Source organism: Pundamilia nyererei, unplaced genomic scaffold (genome assembly GCF_000239375.1).
Source record: "Pundamilia nyererei isolate P.nyererei 1_Seehausen unplaced genomic scaffold, PunNye1.0 scaffold00007, whole genome shotgun sequence".
Lineage (NCBI taxonomy): Eukaryota > Metazoa > Chordata > Actinopteri > Cichliformes > Cichlidae > Pundamilia > Pundamilia nyererei.
The window spans coordinates 1,352,817-1,369,906 of NW_005187408.1; the positions used below are offsets into that span (position 1 = coordinate 1,352,817).

Consider the following 17,090-nt stretch of genomic DNA (forward strand, 5'->3'; position numbering starts at 1 on the left):
GTCTTTTTTTTTTTTATTTTCAGATTAACTGATTTTTGCAACTCCACACCTTGGATTTTATGTAGGCGATGGTTTTGCAAGTGGTTTTGCTTTTAGAGGATTTCTGTGTGTCACGTTTATTTTTTATATTTTAATTTTTTGAGGTCAAATGCATGTTGAATGGCTTGGCAGTTTTTTTGAAAGATCAATTTTCATTTTTTTATTTGTTTTTTTGTTCACTTTACTATTCTGGAGACAGTGGCGAAATCTCACATAGGTGCCAAGCGTTGGAAGAGTTACAATTAACTTCTTATTGTCTGTTTTATGGGCCCTTTATGAAGCTTGTTTGTGTATGTGTTTGCTGGACGAGAGTTGGCCAGTGGGTCAGTGTGGCAGGTTGCGGATCAGAGCTATGGGCTTTTGCGTGTTTTTTGTGTGTGTCCTGATGAGGCAGAGGGGTCAACCCTGCAACCCCATGAGGGCGCCGACGCATAGGACAAACAAGGTGGACGTCTCATTGCACATCCAGAAAAAAAATTACGATCAGGTGTCCGCAGTAGACATGAAAGACCGGGTTTAAAAATTACTAAATAAATATTTAAAATAATAATAACATAAAAATCAAGCTGAACATCAACAGAGGTTTCCAGTCTGTCTTCAGGGAATATTGATGAACCAACAGTCCCTTAGCATATCCCAGTGTGGTTAGCCAATATGGCAATTTCTCCGGACATTCAAAGTTATTGATGTACTGAAGTGACAGAAGACCACTATGGGTGTTTAATGCCGCCTTTCATATATATCAATGGAGGCTTTAAAATAAAACAAACTCGATTCATTTAATGTTCGATAATTACTCTATAACTCACAGTTTAATTTCAGTCTACCTGGTGTGAGCTTCTGGTGATGCAAGCAAGACATCTCCCTGTAATTTATTTTCTTTACACACAAATACTCACATGCTCGTGCACACTCACACGCACGGAGACTAACATAAGCACGCACACACATACGCGGAGAGAGAGACACACACACAAACACAGAGAGACACTAACGGAGTTTACAGATAAAAATCTGCAATTAATTGAGGATGCTGCTGATGTGAAAATAGGGAGAAATATTAGTTAACGCGGTCTATTGTCAAGCGGTCCTCCCGAGAAAGAGCATCGTCTGCTGGGAGAGAGGGAGGGTGGAGACCGGGAGGGGGGTGGGGGGAGATTTACAAAACGCAGGAGGTTAAGATAAGCGGTAGCCTGTTTCAGGTCTCCAAATCCGCTTTGTAATTTCTCGTTTTCTCATCGAAAAGCAATGAAATAACAAACGCAACTCCGCCGAAAATGCCAACGGCGCGCGCAAATTTAAGCACACACGTGTAAAATAAGTACATCCCTTCACAGAAATGGAGACGATCGTAGAGAAAAATAAAAGAAATGAGGGTTGTATAATCTACAAAAGTCCTCCGTTCTGGCGAATAAAGTCACAAATGGCATATAGGGTCCACTCCGTACTGCTTCTGAAAGATCAGCGCACGGCCCCCGGTGGACTTTTTTACGCGTCCGCTGCTGAAGCGGGTAAAAATCGACTCTCCGAGCCGTCTGTGAGCGACGCCTCCCAGGGCTGACAGGCTAGAAAAACCCCCCTGTAGGACAGGGAGGCAGCTACAGCAGTAGCGCAGCAGCAGGAGCCTTGGATCCGGGTGAAAAGTGACGCCTCTGTTCATCACCTCGACCCACCCACCCCCTTTGTTGGAGACCTCTCTAAACCCAGAATAAACAGCCTCGGGTCGGGTCGGGCTCGGATCTCTTGGCTTCTTAAGGATCCAGTTGGTATGGGTGCAGTCCAGTCAATGTGGCTGCAAAGTAGACCAAGTACTTCACTTGCCAGCAGCAGCCTTATCATCACATCCCAAGCCCCGGCTCATGCAGTTCAATTCACCCCCAGCTTCGATTTTTTTCCACGAAGGCGAACAAGATCTCTTGATTTTCTCCCCGATTGAGACTGTGTAAAGTCTTCCTCTTGCCCAAAAGCCTCTATTAAGAAACCGATGGGGGAAACACGGCAAACTGTTTGCACTGAGATGATATAGGGCTAAAAAGAACGCTGCACTTTGTAAGGACACTAAATGTAAAAGGCAGTGAATTGAGCTTTGAATAGACACGGTGATTTTTGCGTGACCCTGTATTGGATTTTGCAGTTTGATTCTACTGAACCCACACGGGGCCTCAGTAGTCCAGAAAGGGCAGAGATGACTTTCCAACATGTGGTGGATTACTGTGATCCTTTGTGGCTCGATGTGTACCATTATATGCAACAGATCGCATGCACAGTCATCACTTTCAGTAAACAACGAGAATATTTTTTACACACACACATAACTACGTAATATAAATCACTCACATGTAATTTATGTTGTGTGTGTGTTTTGTTTTTACATATAAAGGTAGGCCTGACACACAGGTCCATTTTGATGCGCAGCAAAAAGCCGGTTCTGTGGTTTTGAATCTCCTTTCAGGTATTTCCCCCTCTCTTTATGTTTTTACGTTCGTTATTGATCAAAAGTGTTATTCGCAAAGCGCAGTTACCGTTTTAAAAATCACATAAAGATTTTTTTTTAATATTCTACAATTTCTCGGAATCAAAAAAAGACATTCTGAGCTTTATACGATTAAAAAAATCATAATTTACCTGTAGTATCATAATCAATAAAAAAAACAAGCTGGTGTAAAGTACACACAAAAAATATGAATCCTATCTTTGTTAAATCACATCTTAAAAGACATTCTTGTTGGAGCATTTTGCGCTGCACCTCAGAAATATTCATCTGCACAACTTGCTTTATTTATGTTTTTTATGGGAAAAGATGACTTCTAAGTGCTTGTAACTAATTCAAAGTCCAGCCTTTTTTTCATTTTGCTGTGGAGGAAGCGGTTGTCCATTGTTCTACATGTGATTTGGCCCTCGGAGAGAAACCATACAAAAGGATTCTCTGCGCGCATAGACCTCTGCGGCCGCCAGGGCTCCGTGTGCGCGTCATTTGCAATGTGGAGACTGTTGATCAACTCACTAATTACACTTCTCTCCTCTCTCCCTCCCTCTCCGTCTCTCCTTTGCTCCCTCCCTCCCTATCGCTCTCTCTCTCTCATTCGTCCTCTCTCTCTCTGTCTCTCTACCCATTCCCAGAGTGCATATCGGGAAATAGACACACAAAGACATGCGCACTCAACTTAATCAGCCATTTTTTTAAACAGGGCTAAAACGATAATAATTAGCAGAATAAAGACATATCGGATTTTCATTTCCTTTCCTCCGTTTCCCGACCCCCGTCCACAAGAGAAACTGCGAGGCAGCCCGTCGACACGTCTTTTCACCGCCACCGGAACCAAAATAAGGGATAGCTCTCTAAATGCTTGACATTTGTGATTTTACCCCCTTTTCCCAATATAAAGTTGGAGGATTATTGTAATTTTCCCCGTTTTTCCATGTTTTTACTGTCTAATTACGCAAGACGCTGGATGTGACTGTTTTATAAAGCCAAGAGCAAAGAGAGAAGCGGAGGTGACGGTTTTGGAGGGGGAAGAAAGTAAGTTTTTCATTTCCACCTCTCCCTTTAACTTTTATTGAGTAGTTTGGGGTGTGTGTGTTAAATTTAGTGGTCGGGTATCGATTATCTATCTCGCCGGTGGATCCTGGACATCGGGGTCGTTTGGATAACAGGTGCTGGGTGTTTTTTAGTCCAGAATAAAGGCGGATATCGTGATGTTAGTGCAACTCCGGCTTCTTTGGCTACTATAAAACAAGCGACTGACAGGCTTGGAGGCGTTCTTACGCATGTGTCCGTGGCAGTACAGTACGATACCACGTCCGGACCTGCCTTTTGCAAAGTTTATACTAATGTGCAGATTGTGTGGCGGACACATGCGATGGTTGTTCCACCTTTGATACAACGGGACGGGACGAGCGCCTCCTCTGCTTTTGTGGCTTTGCAGTGCGGATATCGTGTTGCCTTTCCAGGAGTCCGATCCCACGGACATGTCCGCTTTGAGTCTAGTCGAGGTGTCCGGCTTGCTGTTTCCCTCCCCACTCAGTGACTCCTCATTTCAGGCTTCAACGATAAGATATTTCATCTGAAGTCATATTTTGGGTGCACTGCAGCGTTTAAGCCAGTTTTTCCGTACACGTCGGGAATCATGCACCTTCCAGGCATTCTCGGCCGAAGTGACACGATCAGTCTCTCGACACGATCCCCTCTCGCCGGAATAAGTGCATATCTTTCAAATTTCCGAAGTAAGGCTTCTTTTAAAAAAACGAGATGATCGGTACAGAAGTAACGCGAATTTGCTGCCGATAGTCCATACACCTTTACCTGCTGCGCTTAAAAAAGTAGTCTCACTTCACCGAGGCGTGCACAGCTGCGTCGCCCAAGAGAGCGACCGATCGCTGGGCTACCGATAGCACAGAGAGCCCCTTTTAGAGCCAGCCAACTCCGGGATCCCCTGATTTTCCTCAGCATCGGCATGTTAAGCATCAGCAAAATTACCACTCTATTTTACATTTATTGATATTAACATTTGTTTTATTTAATTTTATTTAAATTCCGCCCTTTAAAGTCTGTAAATTCCATTTCTACTGTCGGTCTCCTATACGCGTCAGTGGGCTTAGGCATTAATTTCCTCACATAAATTGTCATGTTATTTCCAAGAGATGCTGGCTGCAAGATTGTCTTTAAGTCGTATATTTGTGTTAGTTTAGATGAACTAGATTACAAAAGTGGGGATTATTAGGTGTGTTTTTACGTCTTTTTTTTTTTGGTGCTTTTTAAGTCGGTAGGTAGACTTGGCTGGGTTTGGGACAAAATGCTGGGGGTGAAGGGATGGGGGTGGGGGCAGAAGGGGGGGGGGGCATCGATCGCACGGGAGGAAAAAAAACATAAGGCTAAGGGGCCACTCTTTCTCCAGCCCGGGTACGTAACGGTGTAGTGAGTGTGTGTTGTGTGTGTGTGAAGATTGTATATGCTCTAAGAGAACGATGCGCCGATATAGGATAGGCGACCGTTTTATGCGATTGTCTCTATTCATACACGGCTTTCATTGCTTTTTTGGAGGGGATCGATGTTTAGAAGTCAGTGCGTATTTCTTCCGCAAATAGAGGCTTTTAATTCACTCTTTATAAACCCACTATACTTTAATATTTATTTGGATTAATAAATGGGTACATGTTTGAAGAACGTACGCCTACGTTTTAATCCAAATAGGCCCATTAGATTTTCTGTAGAATCTCAGAGAGAAAAAAATATAACCGCCTTTGCTGCTTTAATAATATCCTTCTATTATTAATAATATTATTGTTATTATTGTTGTTATTATTATTATGTAAAATACAATTTTCAAGAATAGATCTAAGATCGTTTTTTCCGGTTCAACTATGAACACTTATGGGGTTTTTTTCTTCTTCTTCTTCTTCTTCTTTTTTTAGAAAGGGAATATCTCCTGTCTTATCAGACAATTTAATTGCATCTGCATAAAATCATATATTTTAAAACAAAAACATTCAGCCTCGGACCAGTAATAAAAAAAACAAAACAAAAATCATTAAAAAGTGAAATTATGAGACATGATGATCCTGTCTAATTGCAGTGAATTTCGTCAGTTAATGACGGTATTGTCTCACTCTAAAATAACAAAATCTCACTGTTATTTTTCCAGCCTTGCAAATGAGGGATTTTTTCTTCTTCTTCTTTTTTTAGGCGTGTGTTTGCAGAAACCCAGGCCTCCTTGTTTTTTTGTTTTTCTGAGCCTGGTGTCTTAGCACTATCAAAGACTGGCTGTGTATAACGCTTCGTGTTAGTTAAGCTGCTTGCAACGTTCATTTTACCCTTAGCAGGAAAAAGGACGGATAAAAGAAAAAAAAACACACACACATATAAAGTGTGAAAGATGGGCAGACAGCCCTGGGAGGACAATAGCTGTTGGCTTGAAAATGCAGCTTGATTATTAAAAGCTAATGCATTTTTAGTATTGCAGCGTTCATTAAGAGTGAGGATGGATGGGTGGGGGTATGGGGTGGTGGTGGGGCGGATGGGTGAGAGGCTACTGGGAGGAGGAGAGGATGGGAGACAGAGAGAGAGAGGGAGACAGGGGCTGAGTCTGTCCTATAACTCCTGGGTCTAAGACACATGCAGCTAGAAGATTGGCTCGGGCCTCTCCTAGGGGTCGACAATGTGTCATTTCCACCCGGCTAGATTGCCCTCTGCCTATCTGATATTAATGTGCAAATCAATATTTCAAGGATTAAATTTCCCTTCTTCATTTTTTATGGTTTCTACCTCAATAAGTCTCCCGTCTAATAGAGGAGGCTGGATGATTTAGAAGCCTTTGCTGCAGAAAGAGAGAAAGAAATAAAGAGGAGCTTTGCAACAAGGCTATCGCTGCATTTTAATGTTCTTCTTCGTGGATCCCCCATAGGCCCTTAGTAAGGAGGGCTATATCGCTGCTTTACAGTGTAAAGACAGCCAATTTGGCTAAAAAGGCAGAAAGGGAAAATATGGGTCCGGTTGAATACTTAAGACGCTGTGGTAATCCGAGTAGCAGGTATTAGTGAAGGGGAGCTTCCAACCCCCCCACCCCACCCCACCTCCTCAAAAGAGACACACACAGAGCTACATCCAAACCTGCATTACCAGCCGTCATGGTTGAGCGAGCAGTATAGCTTACTGCACTCCGGACTGCTTTAACAATATATTTTTCTTCTTTTTCTCCTCCATTTTTCACCTTTTTCTTTCTTTTTCTTTTTTTTTTTTTTGCATAGAAGGCCATTGACATCCACTGGGGGAGATTTACTCTCCTGTGTAATAACATCTGGCGTATGTGTGCGATAGAAATGAATCACTCTGACACAATGACCTGCGTATGATTATTGGGGAAGGGAGGAGCGTATTACCATAGCCATAATGCTGCATCTCATTGAGAGTCAACTAAATGAGCTTGGACCCTCTGACTCCCAATAGACATTCATTAAGGGACAGTGCACACAGAGGCGTCCGTCTGCCAATAGGTGTGTGTCTGTGCATGGGTGTTTATTTAATCCTCCTTCCTGTACCATCTGGTGCACGTGTGCATGCGTTTGTGTGTGTGTGTGTCCGGCAGCAGCAGCACAGTATGAATTTCCCTCCACTCCGTCCACCCTGGGCCCCTAAACAGCCCCCCCAAACCCACCCATTCAGCTTTTGCAACAGCATAGTAGACTGTTTTAACATACCCTTGATAGGTAGAGTGTCAGCAATTGAAAACAAGAAAAGAAAGGGAGAAAGACACAGAGGAAGAGGCACAAAAGAACTCTAATTGTAGCACGATCGCTTGGCTTCCTCCCTGATTCACGGCCATTATGATGTGAAAAGCACAACCGCCTGTCCTCCATTATCAAAACGGCAGGCCTACACACACACACACTCACATCCATGCACGCATACTCACTGGAGGGAATCGTGCAGATTTTGTTGTCTCTCATCTATGACTCAAATAACGGTGTCATTCCAGTTACCTGCTTTCGGTGGATTCGGTGCTTAACATGGCCAGCATTTTCTTCACATGAAGGGTAAATGGTTGATTCGCCAAAGTAACAGAAATGCTCTCTGCATTTATTTAAGGTAAATATTTAGGATCCCATGCTTAAATTTGACTCTCGTGGACCAAGTTGTCTCTTTTTAGACCCTCTTCACTGCACTCCCTTTGATTTTTCATAGATTGTCTTTTATGCAACTTCTGTTATGCAACAGTTTAAAAGCCTGCCGTGTTTGATGCAAAGGGCTATTTACCAATTGCACATATGTGTGTGTGAGGGATGATGGTCTGCAAGTAGTAGCCAAGGTCTCCTGGCCCAGGGAGGCCTGTATAAGGGGTGGTGGTGGTGAGGGGGGGCAAGAAGCTAAGAAGTTCACTGCAGCTCAGCATTATGTCTCAAAGACCGGGGCTTCCTGTGTCAGCCCTGGGGCACCACCACTAACACACAATTTCTCTCTATCACACACACTGCGCGCGACGCAGAGGAGGGTTAAAGACTTGGAACGAGATCAAGCCTCTCCGTAGCTCCCGGGGAGGGTGCTTGTGAATATGCGAGTTTTAGTGTAATTAGCACTTAATTATATTAACATATGCAAATTGTCAGGCGGAGAGCTTGTACTGCCGGTGGGTATCGGCTGAGATACAAGTGAGTCTATTGTACCACCACGGCAAAAGGAAAAAAAAGAGAGAGAATAATGGGTGTGTGTAAGGCAACCAGCCAGCAGCCAGGAGCGGGCCAGCCCCCCGTGCTACCACGTAACCAGCTAGCTCATTTAAGTCTCCGGCTGGCCGCTTTGCCAAATTTCATTAGTCGCCATGACGACCTTGCTAATTGTGCTGACTAATGTCACTTGTCCCTGACCTGTCTTCAGTTGGGATGGTTGTGGATCCTTCTCCACCTCCCTCGACCCGCACCCCCACACAAAAAACCCCCGAAAAACACGAGAGGGGTTAGAAAAGAGAAAGACAGCGAGAAAGCAAGAGGTCCGACTTTCCAGATTAAGGCAGCATACAATGACTCCTATTTACACACGTTCCGCTTCTGCGAGCATTTGCATATTCAAAAAAAATACTCTGCCATCTTTCCTTGTCTGCTCAGTGTGCGTGTTTGCATGGCAAGGTTGCGCACATGTGGAAGCAATGTGTCAGGGGGAACAACAACAGTTCATTTGTGTGTCATTCTGTGTGTCACATGTTTTAACACACACACGCACTGTGAAGTGGGCCTCGTATGGCCCTGTGTAGCAACATAGCCAAATTTGTTTTTGATTATTATACATGACTGAGATTCGGGAAAAGAAAAGCTTGAGCCAAAATATCCTGAGTGAGGAGTTGTGTCTCTCAAACTTTCGACCCTTCTTTTCATTTCTTCCAAATATCTAATTACAACACTTGTATAGACCCCCCACCCCCCCTCCCACATACACACACCCACCCACCCCACCATGGCAGCGGGACTTTATTTTATTTTAGGGGGGTAGGATGGACAAGCATTTAATGCTCTGTACTTCCCGATAGCCAAAGGTGGATAGCGATTGGGCCTAGTTGGTGCTACTAGTACTTGCATGCTAATCCTGTTTTTTGACAGGAACGTAAACTGATATAATTGCTTTTCAGAGGCAGGAACGGCGGTTTATACAAGTGTGAAAGCACGGGAAAGGGGATTAGCATTATTTTGCATAATGCTGGGCAGGCGCTGAATGGGGCATTGAACGCTTGACTGGATGACAGAGATGAAAGAGAGATGAAATGCTCTATCCCTCTCTCTCCCTCCCTCACTTACCCTCTCTCCCTCCCAGTCTAAGGCCACTACCGGTAGAGGACTGTGTTTGCTGGAGAGGACCCCCGGAAACACCAGGGCCAGTGTTTTAGGGTGTTTGTTCAGATGCCAGCAGATGGAAGTGGTCATGTGAAGCAATATGTATGATAGCAGAGGAACTGTGGAGACGGGTAAACTCCCAAAGCCTCCATGTATATACTAAACTGCATCCCTAAAGCACTGGAGTGTACAATTATGTAGTGGATGGATGTGGCTCAGGTAGCATTTACATGGACGGAAGGGAGCGGCTTTTGTGGATCAAATGAAACTACACCGCTCTTACATTTTCCTTTATTGAGATGTTTGCTAAGGATTTGATCGGATATCATCTGGGCAGAGGAAACTGTGAAATCTCGAGGCAGGTGTGTTTCATGTGAACTCCTGTCTGTGGGAGTTCTGGTGGTAGGAAGGAGCGTAAGGGTGGGGACGCGGCTCAAAAGTGCCACAGTGGCCCCCGTATGAGCAAATTCAACTTCTTTAAAAGTCATTTATGATCAACCGTCATCATTGCTATTGCATCTGGCGTATGGAAATGATCCAGGAGCTGAGGGAGGGGCTTGAGGTTGGGTGGTGGAAAACATGAACGGCACAAAAGCCGGTGTGGCCTGTTTTTGTTGTCTCTCATTGGACAGGATCCTCTTTCTTTGACCTTTTGCACGCCTTCCCTCGCCTTTCATATGGTAATTCTGGCCAGACCCAAGGAGGAAACGTTGCCGGAGCTGAGTGGAGGAGGACAAAGACTCCCTCTCTTTTTCTCTGCCTCCTTTCCACGCTATATCTCCTCTTTTCTTGCCTCTTCCCCTCTCAAGCAACTTGACAGACTTTGGCATGAAAGGAAGTGAGTGGATAGTGGTTGAGAAAGGTGGGGATGGCATTCTCGCTGTGACCCGCGCCACCTGTGAGGATCAAGTGTGCTGCAGTGATCCTTGGTTATGTGTGTGTGGAGTTTTATTTTTGAGTGGTCCTTGTAATGTGTCTTGCGGATCTGTAATCGTTTGAGCCACGCCGCTGGTATAGTGTCACAGCACAGGCCGAGTCAGGCGAAGAGTGATTTGTTGTGTTTCTAGTGTAGCTAGCCGAGTTATCACGGTGTCTGTATTTCTACCTTTCTTTCTCAGCTCTGCCGACTTTATCGTCTAACAACCAGTAAAAGTGCTGTCTCTGGCGGGGTAAAAGGATACTAATATAGTTACTACAACCCTCCCCTAACATAATACTCCACTGCACCACTGTTGAGCATGACGTGGTTTCAAGGCTCCTTTGGCTCTGTTATGGGAAGGGGGCATGTTATCTGTAGGAAATGTAATTTTTGTCCTCATTGAAATCGTTCATTATTGAGCGCGGTTATCTAAATGTTTTTGTTGCTGTTGGTCCAGCGCCAGTGAGGATTGCGTTACCCTCTCTCTCACTCTCTCTCTCCCTCTCTCCCTCTCACGTCCCTATGTCTGTCTCTCCCCCCTCTCATCTCGCCAAGCCTTCATCAGTCTCTTAAGGGAAAATAGAAAGAGGGGGATTTTTCTCTTCCCTCTGTGCTCCGTCCCGTTCTCAGGCTCTCCTGCCTATTTTGCATCAGCCATCTCATACAGGATATTAACCATGGAAAAACATGGGTCTGGGTATTTCATTTAGAATAATATGTTTACTCTTTTCATTTCAAAGTGGAAGCAGGGAGAGCTCGTAGGGTGTGGAAAGAACAATCGGGGCCATATGTTTAAGAACTCTCTGTGTTTGATCTGAGGTCCTGCGGGCCCTGGGGGTGGCTGAGATTCTCAGGTCTCGGTCAAATGAAATGCACTGATGAAAAAGACAAGGCTTCTCTTGTGCTCCTCCTGTGTCCTATATTGTATCTCGCCGATTGCTTTCTCTGTGTATCTCCGTTGGCATCTCGGCCTCACGTTTCCGGTTGTTTTCCGTCTCATCTGTCATTCGCACCTCTTGACGTCCTGTTGCTTATTGCGGCACATCTCTGATAGTACTTACGTTATTTCTGCACATTGGTGGAGATTTGAAGCTGCAGTTACCTTTCAGGGCTGTGACATTGTTTGTCCTCTGCACTCCTTGATGCAGTCACTGTGAAGGACACTTGCTCAGCCCTTCAGGTCCACGCGAGTACCTTACAGTCCTCATCTTACATATTCAACGGAGCATTCAGCAGCCTTTTATTTTAGAAAGGTCTGTCCCTCTTCCACTCTGCAAAAGAAAATAATGTAGAGCACAAAAGGTTATATGCCACATTTTATCGATTGCTCTCAAAAGTATTTTCAGAGCTTTAAAAGCTGGCAAGATAAAAGAAAAAATTAAAAAAAGAAACCGCAAATACTGCTTCCAAATAGAAGTAAAATAAGAAGCTCCGGGTTAAGAGGGAGGAAAAAAGTTGACGAATGACTAAGTTTCTCCAGGTTTGAGAAAAGACACACCACAATAGCACGAGACGTCTCATGACAAATGATACATTCTCTTCCTTGTCGGCAAAAGACAAAGGCAAGGATTGAAAAGGCAGGCAGCGCAGTCACAAGATATGTGCACATTAATAGAGCTTACGGAGAGATAAATAAATAAGAACACACACACATACTGTATTCAGTGAAATGATCAAATACACTTACATGAGTAAATATATATATATGTAAATATAAATGCATTGCAACACCTTTACTTTCTTCACAGCATTACATACACAGCTGGTATGTGTGTCAACAGCCGCCTGTGCCTGTGGATTCATGTGCATCGCAGGTATGTGTCGTTTGGTGTTCCTGAAGGCAACATGATGCGGATATCAAGGGCATTGGCAAGGCTCGTCGGGGAATAAGTGGCTGATTAATTATGCATGACTTGTGCTCTTAAACAAACAGTGTAATAAGAGATTAAAACGACTTCACCAAAAGAGTTTGACTCGAATTGCACAGAGACGGTAACTATTACTATTAAAATCTTGTGCGCACAACTTTAAAAACGCACTAAAATGCAGTTAAAAGTTAGTGTGACCGCATAGAAGTAAAAAACATAATTTACCTGTAAACCAGTGGTGTTTTATCAAATTAAGAGAAATATAAATAATATTTTTTTTCTTCTCTCTGTGCTGAAATATTTAATGCACCTGCATTAAATATTAATAGCTGTGTCTGGTTATCTGCAGGATTATATTAAAAGTCGCTTTAAAAAATCAGAATGGAGATCTTTCCTTTTTCTAGTGTAGGTCTCAGTCTGATCTAATATAAGCAAGCAAGCGTGTGTCTGTAACTCCCTGATGAGACTTCAGCCAACACTATCCCTCTCAAACCTTGCTGCTCCTTCTTCTTCTTCTTCTACCCTTTTTTCTGGCCTGGCACCAGCTGTGGAATAATCCTTAATTATTTGCTTTTAGAAAGAAAAAAAAAGGTAAACCCCCCCTTTCCTGTGACAGAAAAGAAGAAGAGCAGAGCAGGCACTGGAATGTTCTTGTATATGAAATTGTAGGTAACAGGGCTAGTTTTGTCAGCGGTTTCACTGATGTATCAGCTCCCTGCACCTAGACTAAATAGAGGGGGGAGCTTTGCCTCGTTTCATCCCAGCTTAGATGAGCAGATATAGCTAGGCTTTTGGAGGAACCCTTAAAAAAGCAAAGTATGCTGAAGAATGGACCTCTTCCTTAACACAATACCTAAACATGCGTCATGATGTGGTGATGGATGGTTCGGCGGTCTGTTGAGGTTCTTGGAGACGCTCGCCCCTTTTTTTTTTTCCTCTTTTTTTTTTGTGAATTGAAGGGCAGAAATGTTCTTGAAGGCTTTAGTTCCGGGTGATTTTTTTGCACTTAGTAGGATGTGTTACAAATGATTTTTAAAAAAGTTACATGTGTTTAGATGTGGTTTTGCTCCGCAGTAAGCACAATCTCTGTGTGTTTAAGAGACTGAAAAAGGAGAGGATGCTGACTGTGGTCTTCAGCTGTCTTGTCACTCCATGGTCTCCCCGGTTGTGACATAAAGGGCGATTTACAAGCACACACACACAGATACACACACATATATAAGCATGAATAGACACATGCTATCACATGTGAGGCTTAAATAGGATTTTGTGTAAGTTATATCTAACAGCAGTTATTTCCTAGAGCGAACAGTAAGGTAATGGGTCCATTTTATCTCGGTTCCCTCTCAGCGGGCTGGCCCTAGATTTGTGTGACATGGTGTTTATTTGATAAAGGAATATTGCTGCGTTAATCTAAAACCATGCTAATTACATCTGACAGTTGTTTGTTTGTAGTAAAATCCAATTAAAATGTACACTTTTCAACTCCATTGCTCATTTTTTTCTTCCTCTCCTCCCCCATTCTCTTTCTTCCCTCCTACAGTAACCAGAAAAAAGAGCCTATGATGGCATAAATAACAACTGTGCTTTCCTTGTGGTTTTTGTGAGAAGAGGGCAAACTCACAACAGCTGTCAGAAAAAGGGGGTTTGTTTAAAAAGCAAATGGCTTTGGTCTAAAGTTCATTTGAAGACCTCTCTAATTAAATAGAGAGCCGAACGCTTAAGTTAATTAGTAATTCACTGGGTCCAGAAATTAGACCTGTCATGAGCATTCAAGTTCTTGGAAAGCCAAAAGGTATGTGTGTATTGTGTTTTTATGTTTTGTTGCCCCCCTCCAAATCCCCTCTGCCTGCTCCCGTATCTGTACACGAGCGTGCCTAAATGTGCGTTCATTTGGGCTTTTCCGAATGCAAAGCATTTCTCCTGTTGGAACACTCAACACATTAATGGGCTTTTTGTGGCGTGTCAGAGAAGTGCTCAAGAGATGTTTAAGTGAGGGGCACATAGCTTGTGGCGTCAGTCGGGATACCTGCCCTATGATTATGTTTATGAAGATAATAACAGGGCTAGGGTCCCGCCGAGTACTGTCTTTAGAAAACAGTAGGGGGTTGAACTTTAAACTTTACTGTTACCCCTGGAAAAAGAACAGGAGAAGATGTGGTCTCCGCGCCTGGGAAACCTCCGTACAGTTCAGAAGGTGTCTTTACTCTTAACAGCAAAAACAGATCTCTTCTCTTCTCTTCTCTTCTCTTCTCTTCTCTTCTCTTCTCTTCTCTTCTCTTCTCTTCTCTTCTCTTCTCTTCTCTTCTCTTCTCTTCTCTTGTAATTGGACAGATAACCACAGGACGAGCAAACATAAATCAGCTGACTTTGACACACTGGAGAAACAAGCTGCCCCTACCTGTTGTGTCGTAATAGAGTGATAACTAAAGACAGCAGCTAACATATATTTATGTACTATCCTGTAACTAACTGTGCTGCCTGCATGCTTTTGGTCACTTGATCCTGATAGACATCTTTTACCAAATAGGGCCACATTTGTGACATTTTTGCTCTCCTAACAAGGAATACATTTTTGGCAACAAGTAGCCAGAGTTGGTGCATTAGCTTGTAAAGTTTAATAATAGCTTTCAGCAGGATCTAGTGCGTTTCACGACAGAATTCAGTGTAAGAAAAGTGCCTTTTCCCCCTCATTTTAAACTGCTGTGCCAAAGATTCACATAATTTAAATAACAAGTCGTAAAGTTATGTTATTTTGAGACTTAAAAATATTACGCATACAAGTCGTTAAATGTGTTTTGCACTTATCATAGCATAAAATGAGCAGAGAATCAGAGGCTCATGGTAGTTAATACAGTATAACCAGTTGTTTATATTTGCCAGGTGGATATGAAATGCCTGCGTCAGAGACTGCTCTCTGTGTCTGTCTGTGAGTGTGTGCTATCCTTGACTGACGTGGACAGTGTTTGCTTAACCTCTTCTGCGCTGCGCTGCCACGGCCTTGTCAATTTAAGTGTATTTGTGTGTGTGTGTGTGTGTGTGTGTGTGTTTCTGGGAGTGAGAGGGAGTCCAGCAATGGCAGCTTTCATTTTTCATGTTCCCAGCAGTATTTTTTCTAAACAAACCTGCTGAGAAGCAGAGTGAGAGATAGAGGGGTTTGAATCAACACAAATGAGTGATATTTGCAATTTGTTTTTTTCCCTGGACTGGTATATAATTGTGTGTCCACACACACCCCGAGAGAAAACATGCATTTAAGAGATTTTTTTCAGGATTTGTATTTAGCGGGATTATTAATTTCACTTGGCAAATAATCCCACCCTGCCACCCCTTTCACTTTACAGTGTCACTGCAGAGAGGTGTGCGCATGGTCTCATGCTTTTGCCTCATCTGAAAGATAAGGCTGTGATTTATGTAACAGCTAAGCCCTTTCATATTGTGTATGTTGTACCTTACAAGAGCATGATGAGCAGGCTAGATTAATATTTATTTAGCACAGGCAAATCAAGGATTAAGCAGTCATCATTTTAGCTCTAATCCATGTCTCTGGTGAGATGCAGAGACAAAGAGAGGCAGATTACCAAACTCATAACGGCGCAAAACAACAATTAGTTGGCGACTTGCTTTCCTCGGTTGTGTAGGAAAAGCAGTTGACAATAGATTTGCAAACATGCGCAGAAGCAATAATGCACACACACAAGCGTGCGCGCATACAAAAGTTGCGTTTTGCTCCGTCATCGCTTGGTTTCTTAATCTATTGTTGTATGCCTCTTCCTGGCTTTTAACTTCTCATTTTCACCCTCCCTCTCTCTTCAAAAGAATCCCTCATTGAAATTAGCAGTGGTTTGTCTGATTCACTCATCTGACGTAAATGTGTCTCATGATCTTTCCACTGTCCGAACACAGATGCACACACACTCACACAGCTCTCAGATACACACAGACTGACACACATGCATGAGCAATGAATACTTCTTTCTTAGCTCCAACCACGTGGGACAGTGACAGTTTGCGTAAACTGTGCAAGTGTGTGCGTGCTCGTGTTACAAATTACTTGGAAGTCTGTAAATAAAATTACATTCTTTGCTAATTGAGTTAAACTGTTTTTCTGGAGATGTGGCAAAAAGATGAAAGCTCCCTGTGTATTTTATGTGCTTCCATGCTACAAATCTGCTTGCGTGCCGGTGCGAGTGTGTTGGAAAGTTAACTAGTTTGTTCTGAAGGCTCTTAGGTGCTTAGCGATGGGGATACTGCACAAGGTTTGGCTACTTCTGTCCTCAAGCCTAAATATGCAAAAGTTAGCCCCACAAAACAGCTAATCAAGAGCAGGAGCTGGACTTTAAGAAAGCAAAAGGAAAAACACTGTCTGTGTGTGTGTGTGTGTATATATGTTTGTGTGTGCATGTTATCTGTAGGGGGCACCCCTAACATAAGGAGCAACAACAAGTAACAGCGAAGGGGCCAAAAAAGAGCATTGGAGAGCTGCTGCAGTGGGGTTTGGTAGGGTGGGGGTGTGGGGGTGGAGTGGTGTGGAAGGGGTGGGGGGTCCAAACCAGATGTGAGGGTGATTGAGAGAACATAAAAAAAGAGAGATAAATAAAAAGAATGAACAGACAAGTCGTGCTGTGATAGAGAAAGACCGGGTGAAGCACACAGAGAAGGAGAATGCCATCCTCAGTTCCCCATTGCCCTCCTTCCTCTCTCTCACCCAGCCTCTGAATGTTAATGGCTTTCATGCCCCCCCCTCGCCTCCTCCCATACGCACACACATATATCCCTCCCCATGGACACTAGCGCATTGTTTGCGGCAGTGCTTCTATTCTTTCAAACTTAATTACCTTCTTGCCTTTTGTGGCGTCAGGGGCTGGAAGTTTTGCTCCTTGGCAGTGGAGGTCGTCACACATTCTTCGTCAGTGCATTCCCTTAATCTGGAAAGTGAAGGGGTGGGG

The 17,090-nt window shown here is 43.5% G+C and overlaps 1 protein-coding gene across 4 annotated transcripts in view; it reads left to right on the forward strand.

Annotated features, from left to right (window-relative positions):
* Positions 1-17,090, forward strand: part of zfhx4 (zinc finger homeobox 4) — a 92,428-nt gene that overhangs the window by 10,444 nt on the left and 64,894 nt on the right. For 2 of the 4 annotated variants that reach the window (XM_005722471.2, XM_013915665.1), the window contains exon 1: positions 3,186-3,559. The exons of the other annotated variants lie outside the window; for them this stretch is intronic. The gene's annotated coding sequence lies outside the window, so the exon portion shown is untranslated. Of the gene's footprint in view, positions 1-3,185; positions 3,560-17,090 lie in introns of those variants that run through there. 4 annotated transcript variants of the gene reach the window in all.